At 35.0% G+C, this 14555-nt stretch overlaps 1 long non-coding RNA gene across 1 annotated transcript in view; it reads left to right on the top strand.

The window, feature by feature from the left end:
• The window catches only part of LOC127551643 (uncharacterized), a 39952-nt gene extending 28144 nt beyond the window's left edge, over positions 1-11808 (top strand). The window contains exon 4 of the long non-coding RNA XR_007951144.1: positions 10211-11808. This is a non-coding gene — a long non-coding RNA (uncharacterized LOC127551643). The remainder of the gene's footprint in view (positions 1-10210) is intronic.
• Positions 11809-14555: the final 2747 nt, after the last annotated feature.

The following is a 14555-nucleotide window of genomic DNA, read 5'->3' as shown; positions in this document are numbered from 1 at the left end:
GGCAAAAGAACTTGGAATGCAGCCAAGCAAGCTGAGTATTTTTTTCCACGGAAGAAGATGGACATTTAGTGAAACAGAGGAATTCCATCTGTTTCTAAGGAAAAAACCAGACTTAAACAAAAAATTTGATCTCCAACAACAGGAATCAAGAGAAGTAGAAAAAGGAGAAACTAGACAACATAGTAAAGTAAGAGAATACAGTTCAACCCAACTCCTCCTACAACTACTTCAACAAAGATGAGAAATTGAAGGATACACTGCAAGACTCAAGTGTTTCATTCAAGTCCTCTATCTTCAGAGTCGATGTTCTTTTCACTTGCCATTGTGCTTCCCATGGTCAGGCACACTGTAACATGCCCTTGACTCCTGTGCCTCCAAATCCTGTATTTGGGGTGACCAAATAAATGTCTCCTCCCCAACCCACTCACAAAAAAAAAAAAAAAAAAAAAAAAAAAGAGAGAGAGAGAGAGAGAGAGAGAGAGAGAGAGATAAGAGCACAGGACCTGGAGTCAAGAAGAACTGAATTCAAATCTAGCCTCACATCCTGCCTAGCCCTGGACAAATCATTTTATCTCTGACAAAGTGGATCCACTGGATCCACTAGGAAGATCTCTGCCAAGAAAAGGCCAAATGGGGACAACAAGGGCTGGACAAGGCTGTCACAACTGAGCAACAACCAGAGAGAAGTTTTCCTGATGCCAGGACCAGCCTTCTAGCCACTGTACCACCCAAAATGCCCTTATTAATATGCCTATTAGCAACCTTTGTGTTATATATGTTTATTTTAATATGTGCTTATTAACACTTTTATGTTATATATTATGTGTTAATTTTAATATGTGCCTATTAACAATCTTTGTGTTATATATTATATATTAAGTTTAATGTGTGCCTATTAACAATTTTGTATTATCTTAATTTTTAACATATGCCTATTAAAAATTTTTGTTTTATTAAAAAAAAAAGATTACTTCATATTACTCTTTGATGCTTCACATGCAGGAGTTTTTGACACCTTGTCCTCTTCTGAGTTTGTCTTTTGATATTTCATGTTGCCAAAGAAGCTTTTTAGGGTCAGGATTCCTTTTTATTTTGTTTTGCTCATTTTCCAGATTATTTTGTGACTTTTCCAGTTGAATTCTGCTCCTGGAGCACAGAAAACACTATCCCAAACTTCTTGTACCAGGGATCAGGTCATTTCTTAAGATTTGGCCTTGGGGCTGGTGGCCTCACAGCTGGTCCACTGTGCCTTCAAGGGCCTGCTAAATTGAGACTGTGGGGCTTCAATTGCTAGTGGGTGCTGGGGCCTCTTACTGGATTGCACAGATACTACCTGAGCTGGCTGCATGTTCCTTTTACTCAAGGGAGAAAGACCTTTCCTGCAGTCCTTCTAAGTTATCTTGGGCTGGAAAATTGTTTTATCTTATCCTTTTGTGGGTTCTATAATTCCAGAATTCATTTTGAGGTTTCATTTAGAGTTGTTTCAAGGAAACATGGGGAGAGCACAAACTTCCTGCCTTTTCTCTATCATCTAGGGGTTGCCCCTCCCTTTTGTCATTTCTTATGGCACACTAGTTTTATATACCATAATTTGTTAAAGTCAAATCACCACCACCATGACCACTATCTCTCTTCATATCCTGATAAAGATTAGTATAATATTCTTGAGAGCTTAAAGAATAAACCATGAGACCTGCTCTCAGCCCAGTCCCCATAGCCATAATTGAGGGGAGAAATTATAGTAGAGAGGGAATCTACATTCATTATGATAGCTAACAACAAATGCTGACCAACTGCTACCAACAGTTAGTCATAGAAACAATCCTCAAACCACCAGTCCTGTTTCAATCCCAATCCTCACAGTCTGCCATCCCCATCAACTGTCAACCAACTGCCATAAATGGAGTAAACAAACCAGCCTACTTGAAAAGCAGCAAAGAATCCTCAGAGAGAGAACAGGAGGCAACATGTTTCAGGCAAGTCTAACCACCACCATCTTGACCACCATTTCCCTTCAGGTTAGGATGCATATAGCCTAGGATCCTGAGGCAAAAAGCCTTGGGAAATAAATAGCAGTGTTTCTAACCCAATGTCCTCAGCTATACATTGTGGAAGGAATGTATATGCAACCTGGCAACTGCCTGTGAAGGTGTTGTCATAAATATTAAAATGTTGGAAGGATAAATTTTCACCATCAAAAATTCTTAGCACTATCAACATCAGAAACTGATATGATTTTATAAGTGGAAATAGTTAAAGGAAGGGGTATTATCATCTTCTTAGTCACAGAATCCTAAGGACCATGGGACTTTTCTATCTGATTTACAGCTCAAATATTCCACAGGTATTGTTTCCAATATTAAAATGTAAGTTCTTTGAGAAGAGGCACTGTCTTTCTTTTCTGTTTATATTTCTTCAACTTCTTAAGCATAGTACTTTGCATATAGGAAGCATATAGTAAATGCTCCTCCATTTATCCACTCATTCATCAATTCATTAATGTTCTCTCATTACCCGAATTGGAGAGTGAGCTACCAGTTAAAGCTATAATCACAATTATAATATAGCAAGAAGCATATAAAATGACCTTAGAACAAGTTTTATAGACAGATTCAATTGAGCAGTTGGGGGGAGAGATGGTAAAGCAGATAACCTTGGCACAAGAGGCTCACAATACCCTTGGAATATGGAAAGGACGTAGGGCCAAGATGTGGCTGAGCCCATCTGTGAAATGGTTTCCAGAGGGTATGGGTGTAAAGAGCATGTGATTTGGTAGCTTCTTGTTCTAACTAGTTGTAACCCTTGAAGTATAGCCTTTTTGGAATCTAACAGAAATGGAAGTTTTGTAATAGGGCCTACTAAGAGAACTGGATGTGAAATCTACATTATTAACAGACAATTTGGTGAAAGAGATGCTAGGAGGAGGAGAGTACATGGACATATTTTCCATCTTGGTAATGTGGGGACATCCTGATGCTTAGGTTTGTTATTTCTGCTGTCATCTCTCTTCTTTCAGAGAAACGATGAAGCTTAGTTGATATCTTCTATGTATGGCTGAGATGATGAATGGTCTTGATTTTGGCAGGATTGCTTACAAATCATTCTTTTCCTCTATAACTCCAAGTCACAGGGGAGTTTCTACGAAGAAAGGCTTTTTAGTCAAAAATGATCAATCCATTTCTGGTGGTTTGATTGGTTAGCTCTTTTGTTCTCTTTCCTCCTATAATTTCTGTTTGCACCCTTATACTAGGGAAAAAAACAACAATAAACAACCCATGTTTGGCTGTATGATGTTATTGGAGAGAGGGGAATGAAAAAAGCAAGTCTGGAATAAAATCAGAAGAACATCTATTCCTTTTCCTTTCCTCAGACAGAACTATGGAAGGCACACTAGTGCCTCCTAAAACTCATAAACCTGATGGGTGTTTCCTATAATTTAGTCCAAGATGATAAATAGGCGATGTATACAGCAAAGTTTTATAAACTGAAGACATGGATTTTCTACTGTTGTCAGTGAATTATCTGAGATGAAAGAGTGCTTTTGGAATACTTTAGTGGTACTCTAGGACTTCTCACTTAGTATATTTCCTCTAGACTTACTGGTATGTAGCTAGAAACCTAAGATGAATCAGGAGATGAGAGTGTGGGCTCATTACATGAGCTTTCCTTCATTTCTATTTACAGACAAAAAGAAGAGATACAATAGACAACAGGAATGGGAAATATGAACTAGAGTTGGCAGAGCATATAGTTAGCAAGGAAAGGGGTTTTGACAACTTGGATTTCTAGCAAGGAAGGATTATAAGGTTAAACTGATGTCTGTCAGTTTCCCTTTACTGCTTGCCTCTGGGAGTGATTCTGTCAATACTTTAGTCTTTCTCTACCAACTTCACCTAGTTACTCATCAATACATATATACATTTTGTATTAAATTGTGAAGTAGATGAAGGCTATCTTATAATGCCTTTCATTTCCTTTTTCTTTACTTTCCATTTCAAAAACCCCACTTATCTGGGAAGAGATCTTTTAATAAACTAATTAACACAAAGTTCCAGGCATATTTGAATTTTAAAAGGAGGAAGGTATAGAGGAATGAATCAAATGAGGGATTTTAGGCACAATAACCACTTTTGGGGTCTCTCAAATCATACTATATAGGCAATTGCCTCCTCTGTTGATTGACAAAGATAGCAATTTATTCAAAAGGCAAGAAAAATAAGCATTTATGTTAGAAAAGTTTTTAAATTCCTTAAACTTCCTTAGTATAAAATATTACCACATTGAAGAATACATGAGGTATATATTTAGGTGATTTTTTTTTTTTTGGCAAGGCAATTGGAGTTAAGTGACTTGCCCAGGGTCACACAGCTAGCTTTTGGATAAACTGCAGAAAGCTGGAAAACCACCTAGCAATCAGGATATAGACTACAATACAATACAATACAATAGTGGTATATTTAAAGCAACCAAATTTCATTACAACCACAACAGGGCTGGAACACCCATGTGAAGGAACTTCGGAAGGTAGGAATAGAGTGATCTTTTGTTTGTAACTAAGGGAAGAGGTACCCTGAGGTGTTCATTACTGGGATTAGGAGAATAGTATTTTGGCTAAATGCCTAGGAAAGTGCCTTTAACCAATCACTCAAAAAAGATGGGAGAGGTTTAGTCGTGAAATACCTGGGGTTGGAGACTGGGGAAAGAACAGAAATAAATTATTTTTAAATTATGGCTTAATAAATAAATGTATCTCTCTGAAAAAGGTTTATTAAGTAGAAAAAAAAAGATGAAATAGAAAAGAGAAAATAAGGATTAGAAGTCAAAAGTCCTGCTAAACATTGATCAATCCAACCCACAAGTATCAGTTAAGTATCTACTCTGTGTAGTATAGTGTGATAAGTCTAGACCCTAGGGATATAAAAAGTGACCCTAAGGAATTAAATTCTACTGAAGACAGGGAACACGCAAATAGATAAATACATACATGAAAATTTAAGGAAGAAGAGAATATTGATAACTAAGGGGGTTGGGAAAGCCTTTCCATAGAAAAACACATTCCCAGAACAGGATCAGGGCCTTAAAGGAAACTAAGGATTAAGCAGAGGTAAGGAGTGAATCTATTCTAATCTCAGAAGATGTCTATGCATAGACATGGAGATGGGACATGGAATGTCAAATTCAAAGTGGGGACAGAGTGCCTGAAAGGCAGAAGTACACAATAAACCTGGAAAGGAAGGCTAGCACCAGATTCTGAGTCCATAAAGCCAAACTGAGTTTCTATTTTATCTTAGAGGCAACAAGTAGGCACATAAAGTTCTCGGGCAGGGAAGTGACATAATCGGACTGTTACAGATTTGTTTACATAGAAGGGTTTGCAACACTTTTCATCTCTCTGGGAATCTGAGCACCATCACAGAACAAACTGTGGTTAAGATATCAAAAGATAGTGGCTTGAGGGCAGCACCACCTGCTGGTTATATATATATATATATATATATATATAATATATATATATATATATTTTTTTTTTTTAATTTTATTTTATTTAATAATAACTTTGTATTGACAGAATCCATGCCAGGGTAATTTTTTACAACATTATCCCTTGCACTCGCTTATGTTTCTTTTTTTCCCCTCCCTCCCTCCACCCCCCCCCCCCAAGATGGCAAGCAGTCCTATATATGTTAAATATGTTGCAGTATATCCTAGATATAATACATATTTACCTGCTGGTTATATTATAATATATTTCCTCTTTAATAAATTGACAGCCTTCTTTTGGATAAACTGCAGAAAGCTGGAAAACCACCTAGCAATCAGGATATAGACTACAATTGCTATTACAGCACCAGGGATATCCACAAGTATACATTAAAGGATGATGCTAATTGGATCCCATTAGTCCAAGTCCTATGTTAAAATGAAAGGAGGCACTCAAATAGGGTCACTGAACAATTGACTAAAAAAGGTTTCTTTAGCTCTACCAGTACAAGGATCTGCAGCAAGTATGTATTTAGCTTCTAAAGACTCAGTCCTCCTTAACTCCATGTGGAAAAGCTTTCTCTTCAGCTGTATTGGTTGTGTTAATTTGCAAAGTCTTCTGGCATTTACCAAGTCTAGAGTATCAACCACAGAATGCTCCTAGGTGACCAAAATTAACTTTTAACACTACCAAAGGAGACACAGCTTGAGGGAGTCTTTCCCCATGAATACTACATCTTTGTTGCCTTTTAGGGAATATCTAATCTAATGCTTAGATGGGGATGAGAGGGAACCCTGGTGAACATTGATCCTATCATGACATGAAAGCAAAAAGCAAAAAGAAACAACCAAAAAAAAAAAAAAAACCCAAAAACCCAAACCTAGGATTTTTAAGAACTTTTATTAATGTATGAAATCACCGATGAAAATATAAATTTTAATTCAATTTAATGAGCATTTATTAAGAGCCTTTTCTGCACCAATCACTATTTTAGGTGCTACAGTAAGCTTCTTACCCTCAAAGAGCTTACACTCTGCATTTTAATAGATATCTTTCTCAAGATTACATGAGTGACATTTAAATAGTACTTTAAGATCTGCACAGAGCATTATATACATTATTACTTTGTTTAATTCTCATAATAATTAATTCTGAGGTAGATTTTCCCCACCTAGTTTCGTGCGTTCAGGTATTTTACTGTGAAAATGCTTCTCTACATGGATTCCTCAGTGAGTCTATATCTTTCAGTTTGAGAAGATTACCTGGAGTCATAAACAGACTTACTGCCTTCAAGGTCATGTAGCTAGTGTCAGAAGCTGAAACTGAATACAAGCTTTTCTACAAGTATGGCTCTATTATCCCATGCTGCCTTTTATGAGTTAGATGCTCTGGCTATTATATCTATTTATTGATGAGGAAACTGAGACTCACAGGAGTGGTGCAGTTACAGTATGTGATAGGTTTTTTTTTTAAGTTAAAGCTTTTTATTTTCAAAACATATGCATGGAAAAATTTTCAACATTAACCATTGCAAAATCTTGTGTTCCAATTTCTCCCCTTCTCCCCAAGTATGTTAAACATAGTAAAAATATATGTTAAATCCCAGTATACGCATTCATATTTATACAATTATCTTGCTATACAAGAAAAATAAAAAAAAAAAAATGCAAAAAAACAACAAAAAGAGTGAAAATGCTATATTATGATTCACATTCAGTTCCTACAGTCCTCTCTCGGGTGTAGATGTCTCTCTTCATCACAAGATTATTGGAACTAGTTTGAATCACCCATGATAGGTTTTAACTCCAAGTACAGCACTTTATTACATCATATTGTCATTTATTTATTTATTTTTAATTTTTTATATATATATATATATTTTAAAATATCTTTTTATTGATAGAATGCTTGCCAGGGTAATTTTTTACAGCATTATCCCTTGCATTCATTTCTGTTCCAATTTTTCCCCTCCCTCCCTCCACCCCTTCCCCCAGATGGCAAACAGTCCTTTACATGTTGAATAGGTTACAGTATATCCTGGATACAATATATTTGTGCAAAACCGGACAGTTTTCTTGTTGCACAGGGAGAATTGAATTCAGAAGGTATAAATAACCCGGGAAGAAAAACAAAAATGCAAGCAGTTTATATTTATTTCCTAGTGTTCTTTCTCTGGGGGTAGCTGCTTCTGTCCATCTTTGATCAATTAAGGCTCTCTTTATCGAAGAGATCCACTTCCATCAGAATACATCTTCAAACAGTATCGTTGTTGAGGTATATAATGATCTCCTGGTTCTGCTCATTTCACTCAGCATCAGTTCATGTAAGTCTCGCCAGTCCTCTCTGTATTCATCCTGCTGGTCGTTCCTTACAGAACAATAATATTCCATAACATTCATATACCACAATTTACTCAACCATTCTCCAATTGATGGACATCCTTTCATTTTCCAGCTTCTAGCCACTACAAACAGGGCTGCCACAAACATTTTGGCACATACAGGTCCCTTTCCTTTCTTTAGTATCTCTTTGGGGTATAAGCCCAGTAGAAACACTGCTGGATCAAAGGGTACATCATATTGTCTTTATACTGCTAACACTTAACACTAATTCAAAATTGTCATTTTTTGACAGCCTTCTTTTATTTATGATAACACCAAGGAGTACAGGAAGATTTTCAAATAATATCAACTTATGTTTATTGTGAAATTAAATACAGCCTAAGGAACAGACACAAATGTATGAATAATAACCATTCCTCAATAGATAAACAATCAAAAGATATGATAGTTTAAAAATAAACATGTTTATGCATGTATACATATAAAGAGAGTTAATAATCTGAAAAAATATTCAGACTACTCATCTGAGAAATGCAAATTAAAAAAACTTTGAGGTGCTATCTTACATCCATTAAATTGGCAAAGTTAGTTAGAAACGGACAAAAATGCAACACTGAAAGAACTATAGAAAAACAGGCACCCTATGAAGTTGTTAGAATAGAAAAATGGTGCCTGTTTAAAGTATTGTGCTAGGTTCTGGCAGAAGAGAAGAGATGAAAGGCAAGGATAAAATAGCCCCTGGTTTCAAAAGATTTACATTTTACTTTGGAGAAACAATTTTAGACAGAGATGAGTAGATAAGTTTTATAGCCTAAGAACTGAGAAAGTTTACTATTAGCTTTTATTTGAACTGATCAGTTAAGAAAAGTGAAGATTATGAAAGGCTGAGAGGAAGATGTGCATTCTAGACATGGGAAATTAATTTGTAAGAAAGGAAGATGCAATGTCAAGTTTGGGAAAGTTAGTGGTCCAGTTTGGCTGGGACATGAAGGGGAGTCACATTCAGTGGGGAAGAGTCAGTTGAAGAAATAGTGAATAGCATTAAAAACCAAGCTTATGAATGAGTTTTAGAGTTTGGCCAGATCTCTGCTTTAGAAAGATTTATTTGACAACTGTGTGGAGAACAGATTAGATGGCAGGAAGAGATTGAAAGCAGGAAACCAACTGAGAGTAAATAAGTTTTAGTGGTCCAGGAAAGAGAAGATGAAGGCTTGACTATGGTAGTGGTGATGTGAAGATAAAAGGGATACATTTGAGAGACGTTATGAAGGCAGAATTGACACAAACTGGCAAGTAACAATATGTGCAGAAAAAAGAATGCTGGGTCTGAAGTCAGAAAGATGCATCTTTCTGAGTTCAAATCTAACCTTAGACACTTAGCTGTGTGACCCTGAACAAGTCACTTAATCCTTGCCTCAGTTACTCATCTAAAAATGAAGTGGAACAGAAAATGGTATATCATTCCCGTACTTTTGCCAAGAAGACCTCAAATGGAGTCTCAAAGAGTCAGACAACTAAAATGACTGAACAACAATATGTGGTAAATAAAAGAAGGATAATAACAATGCTACAGGGGAAAAAATGCAGTCCTATGCAAAGTGAACAATTGCCAGGAAAGCATGAAATACCTCTTTTTTTTTTTTTTTTTTTTTAAGTATAACTTAAAAAAAAAATCCTGCAATTTTATACACAAATAGATAAAAAGAGATTAGAATGAGAGGTCAAGTAAATGAGCTGCTATTATTTTTTTTTATTTGATCACAATAGGAATAATTCTGATTTTATGACTGAGATTTTATTATTTATTTTGATCGTTTCTTTATTTGCATGCTGGGAATAAGTGAGGTACAATGGGAACAAAGATGTATGTAGTATCAGAAGAATCTTTGGTTTAAATCTTATCTCTTAACCTTACTAATCGTAACAATAGACAAGGCATTTTACCCCTGAGCCTCAGCTTCCTTCACAGGGTTATTATAATAATAAAATGACATGTTGTATGTAAAACATATTTTACATATACATAATAGCTATTAATAAATATAAATTATTTTAATCTTTATTATTTGTAGAAGTGAGGAGTTGCTATAAAATCAAACAGAGACCATTCCAATCCTCCAAAGTCTTTGTTGTTGTGCTAGTTTAGTGTGACTCTCCTAGGGACTATATAGTATGCTAAGCGAGTCCACCACTGTTTCCCAAAATTTGTCCAAGCTCATATTTGTTGCTTCCCTGCTTTTTTGTATGCTGTTCAGTTTTGCCACAGCTTTTCTTCTTAGGAGCAATTGTTATTTAATTTCATGGCTGCAAGTTGCTATTTGTAGTGATCTCTGAGCCCAAGAATATAAAATCTGACATTGCTTTCATTTCTTCTTCTATTTGTCAGCAAGTGGTGGAACCAGTTGCCAAGATCTAAGCTTCACATCAGTTTTTTACACTCTCCTGTTTCATCTTCATCAAAAGGCTTTTTAATTCTTTTTCATTTTCTACCATCAGTGTATGTCTGTATATTTGAGATTGTTGATGCATATAAAAATGATTTTTAACACTTGAAAAAAAAAGTTTTCATCTTGACTTAAATTTATTTTATGTTGTTTGAAAGGTGATGGAAATTATGGTTATTTTATTTTGGCATTGAGAAGGAGCTATCTATAGGATGAAAGATTTGCAAAGAAATAATACTACAATTTGTACAAGTTCAGATGAAATCTATGAAGAATTTGGATTCTTTATGTTACTATAGGCAATAATGGGATTATAGAATTCTTGAATTCTATTAAGGAAGAAAATGCAAGACATGATTTTATGGCATCTTTTTTTACTACATTCAAGGAGGCATAATGGCTTCATTTATTAATAAACCTGGGTCAATGATTTTGGCAGGTCACACTTTGGTTCAGCTAAGCCTAGGAGACAAAATTCAGTGATTTCAAATTTTAACCCATAAGCAAACAGATGTGCTCCTTACAATGCCAAATCCATTTATTTATGGAATGTTGTCAAATTTGTATAATCACTTAGAAGAGGAATGTCTATTCATGGTGACACTACCATGACTGATTTTTAATGGAATGACATATTTAAAAGTCTGAAACTTGAAATATTTTAGAATGAGTAATCAAATGATAAAATTGTATAAAATGATTTAGTAATCTTCCAAAATAACCATAGGCATTGGTGAAACATCTGAACCAAGAAAATTGTTCAGAATTCTTATGGCAAATTTTGTGAAATTAAAGGCTTTGTAAGGTCATAGACCTAAAGGAGAATGACTCCTAGAATATAATCCTCTCATTTTATTGAAAAGGAAACTGAAGCCCAAAGAAGTAATGAAGCTTTCCTTTATCAAGAAACTCTGGTGAGCAAAGGAGAAAAATCATAATAAAAGATTGTTTTTTTTTCTATTGGAATCTTGCCATTAGCTGCTTCATCAATGAATCAGATGTTGGCCTTCTGCATATTGAATTCATTTATTATTTTTACTATCATTATCATTGTCATTCAAGTTTAACACCAGTTAAAAATTGAGTCTATTATACTTATTTATGCAGGAGGGTAAAGTATGCCAAAAGTTGCTCCAACAATTTGCTTGAATTGTTAGAAAGCAATTTTTTCCCCCTAATTTGTTGAGTGGTTATTCAAAAGGTTGGAGAATTCTGCATGGCAAAAATTCAATGAGAAAACTTCTCAGGGTAAGCTTCTTGATAAAAACTTTCTGTTATTCAGATAAATGCTTTTTGCTTTAAAAAATCTCTTGCTTTATTTAAAATAACAACAACAACAAAGCCCAGATGTGAACAGAAGGAAAACCAATTTGAAAGTTACAAGTTGAATTTATTGCACTATTAAAAAGAAAAGCAAGTTGCACAAAATAGAAATTCAGTTTTTTATATGAAACTCTTTTTCTGATCTTCAATAAATATGGAAAATGTTAGTTTTATTTGGTATTTAAATTCATAATAAAAATTTTTAAATTTAAAAGTTTTAACTTTTAAAGTATGTAATCATTTCTGAAGCAAAATAAGTAAGTGGGGGAGAAATCATTACCTCAGATTAAGAACTAATTTCTTTTTGTAAAAACATAGTATTTACCTTTTTATTCTCTATTTTCCTTTAATTACATAGTCACAATGTTTTGTGAAATAGGAGGGCAAATTCTTCCTGTGCAACAAGAGAACTGTTTGGATCTACACACATATATTGTATCTAGGATATACTGTGACATATTTAACATGTATATAGGACTGCTTGTCATCTGGGGGAAAGGGTAGAAGGAGGGAGGGGAAAAGTCAGAACAGAAGTGAGTGCAAGGGATAATGTTGTAAAAAGTTACCCAGGCATGGGTTCTGTCAATAAAAAGTTATAATTATTAAAAAAAAAAACTTGAAAACAATAAAAAAAAAAAAGAAAAAAAGAGAGATAGGAGGGCATAAAGGATGAGGTTCATATTTCAGAACTACCATAAATTTAAAAATTAGAAGCTTATAGTTTTCTGAGGTGGGGAGGGAAGAACATGAAGAAGATAAACATACAATACATACAAAATTTAAAAAAAAGTAATTTGGGGGTTTGTGAGGAAAGCACCACGAGGTGAGATAGGGGGAGATCTGGATAGTTCTCTGAAGGAGGTAGTGCTTGAACTGAACTTTGAAATAATCTAGGATTTCAAAGAGAAGCAATAGGCAAGAGGAAAATCTGTGCAGAGACAGAGGTCAGAGAATGGAATGTTACATACAGGAACAGCAAGTAGGGCAATTTAGTTGGAATATTAAATCTATGAAAAAAAATGTGAAATTAGTCTAGAGAGATAAGCTGGAGCCAACCAGATTAGGAAGAATGTTAAATGTAGAAAGACTTCAACCTAGGAGCAGAAGAGAGTCAATGTAATAATAACAAAAGTCAGTATTTACATAGGACTTTAAGATTTGCAAAAGGTTGTACAAATATAATCTCATTTTATTCTCACAGCTACTTTTACAGAAGAGGAAACTGAGACAGAAAGAAGTTAAGGGACTTGCCCAGGATCACCCAGCTAAAAATGTCTGAAGCCATATCTGAATTCAAGTTTTGCTGACACCAAGTCCAGTGTTCTATCTATTGTGCCATCTAGCTGCAGTAGTCTTGGTTTAGTTTTTTGTGCAGCAGAGTGGGCTACATTAAGGAACATCAGTTTGGCAATTGCATGGAAGGTGAATTGAAAAGAGAAGAGATTGGAGGGAGGAATACCAATTAGGACAATAGGCACAATGTGATGAGGACCTGAATTATGCTGGCTGTAATATGAGTGAAGAGACAGATACTGTAGAGATAGAATACAAGTTGGAAGGAAGAGTTGATGTAGGGGGAAAAATAATGAGTTCTATTTTGCACATGTTAAGTTTGTGACGCACAGGGGATATCCAACAGCAGCAGTTGGAGTTAACAGATTGGATTCAGGACAGCGTTAAGGGTTAGATATGTGTACTTGGAAATTATCTATATAAGATGTATAGATTGAATCCATAAGGCTAAAATCACTGACAGAATATAAATAAAAGAACCAAGAAGAGAGCACTGGGGTATATCTATGTATGGGAGGTGAGACATATATGATGATTCAGCAATGACATTAAGATGGTGTTATTATGAATGTAGAGGAGGAGATGGAGTATAGAATATCATGGAGGCAGAAGCAACAATGGTAACTCATTAATTATGTGCCATGGAGGTAAGGAAAAAAATAAGAGATAACTGGTTTGGAGGGAAGATGGTGATGACATGAACATAGAAAAGCTGTGAAAAAGAGAAGATTTTTTTTGGTGGAAAATATTAATTCTGTTCAGACACTTAAAATTGAGATACCAAGGGGCATTTAGGGGAAAAATCTCTGCAATTAACTCTGGACAAGTTATTTAACCTCCATAAGTTTTAGCTTCTTCATCTATAAAATAATGGGGTTAAACTAGTTGGTCTGCATGACCCCTTCTGGCTTTAAATTTGTGATTCTATGATCAGATAAGTTGGAACAGAGATAAGAAAGAACAGTGACATGAAAATCAAGACTGTTTAGGAGAAGTTTGCTCAAAAATCTCAAATGCTACACAGTAGTCAATAGAGAAGAAGATTGAAATAATAGTATTCATTTCAATAGTAGCAACTAAGAAATCATGTAAAACTTTTGAAGATGAATTTCAATCTGGTAGGGTCAGAAGCAAGACTTCTGCAAAGTATTGGGACTGAGTGGAATATGATAAAATGGAATGAGTATAAAGAATTTCACTAGGCGTTAGCAATGAAAGAAAAAGTATAGCATGAGAGCTTGAGGAAATGATAGAGTCATTTGAAGATTTTTTTTTTTTTTAAGAATAGAGGAGATAGGGGCATATTTTATAGGCAGCAGGGAAGGAGGCAGTAGTAAGTAAAGTGAGAATCAAGATAAGAAAGATGATAGAAGGGACAAGCTGCTAGACAATAGGGAAGGAAACTGGATTAATGATATAAGTAGAAGGGTTGGCCTTAGACTACTTCTTCCTTTGAGACTAATGCAAAAATGGGAGATAATGTTGAAGGGAAGAACTGAAAAGAAGAGGAAGTTTATGAAGGATGAGCTTTAATTTTTTGGCAAAATATAAAGTATTATCTTTTACTAAGATGGAGGGGTGGGGTGGTGCTAATATTATGAGAGATTCAAGGGAAAGAGGTTTGGAAAAGATGATATGGAAAGAATTTGATAAGGATGTCTAGATAGAGAG

Source organism: Antechinus flavipes, chromosome 2 (genome assembly GCF_016432865.1).
Source record: "Antechinus flavipes isolate AdamAnt ecotype Samford, QLD, Australia chromosome 2, AdamAnt_v2, whole genome shotgun sequence".
NCBI classification, from domain to species: Eukaryota; Metazoa; Chordata; class Mammalia; order Dasyuromorphia; family Dasyuridae; genus Antechinus; species Antechinus flavipes.
This window is presented reverse-complemented; position numbering and strand designations above follow the sequence as displayed.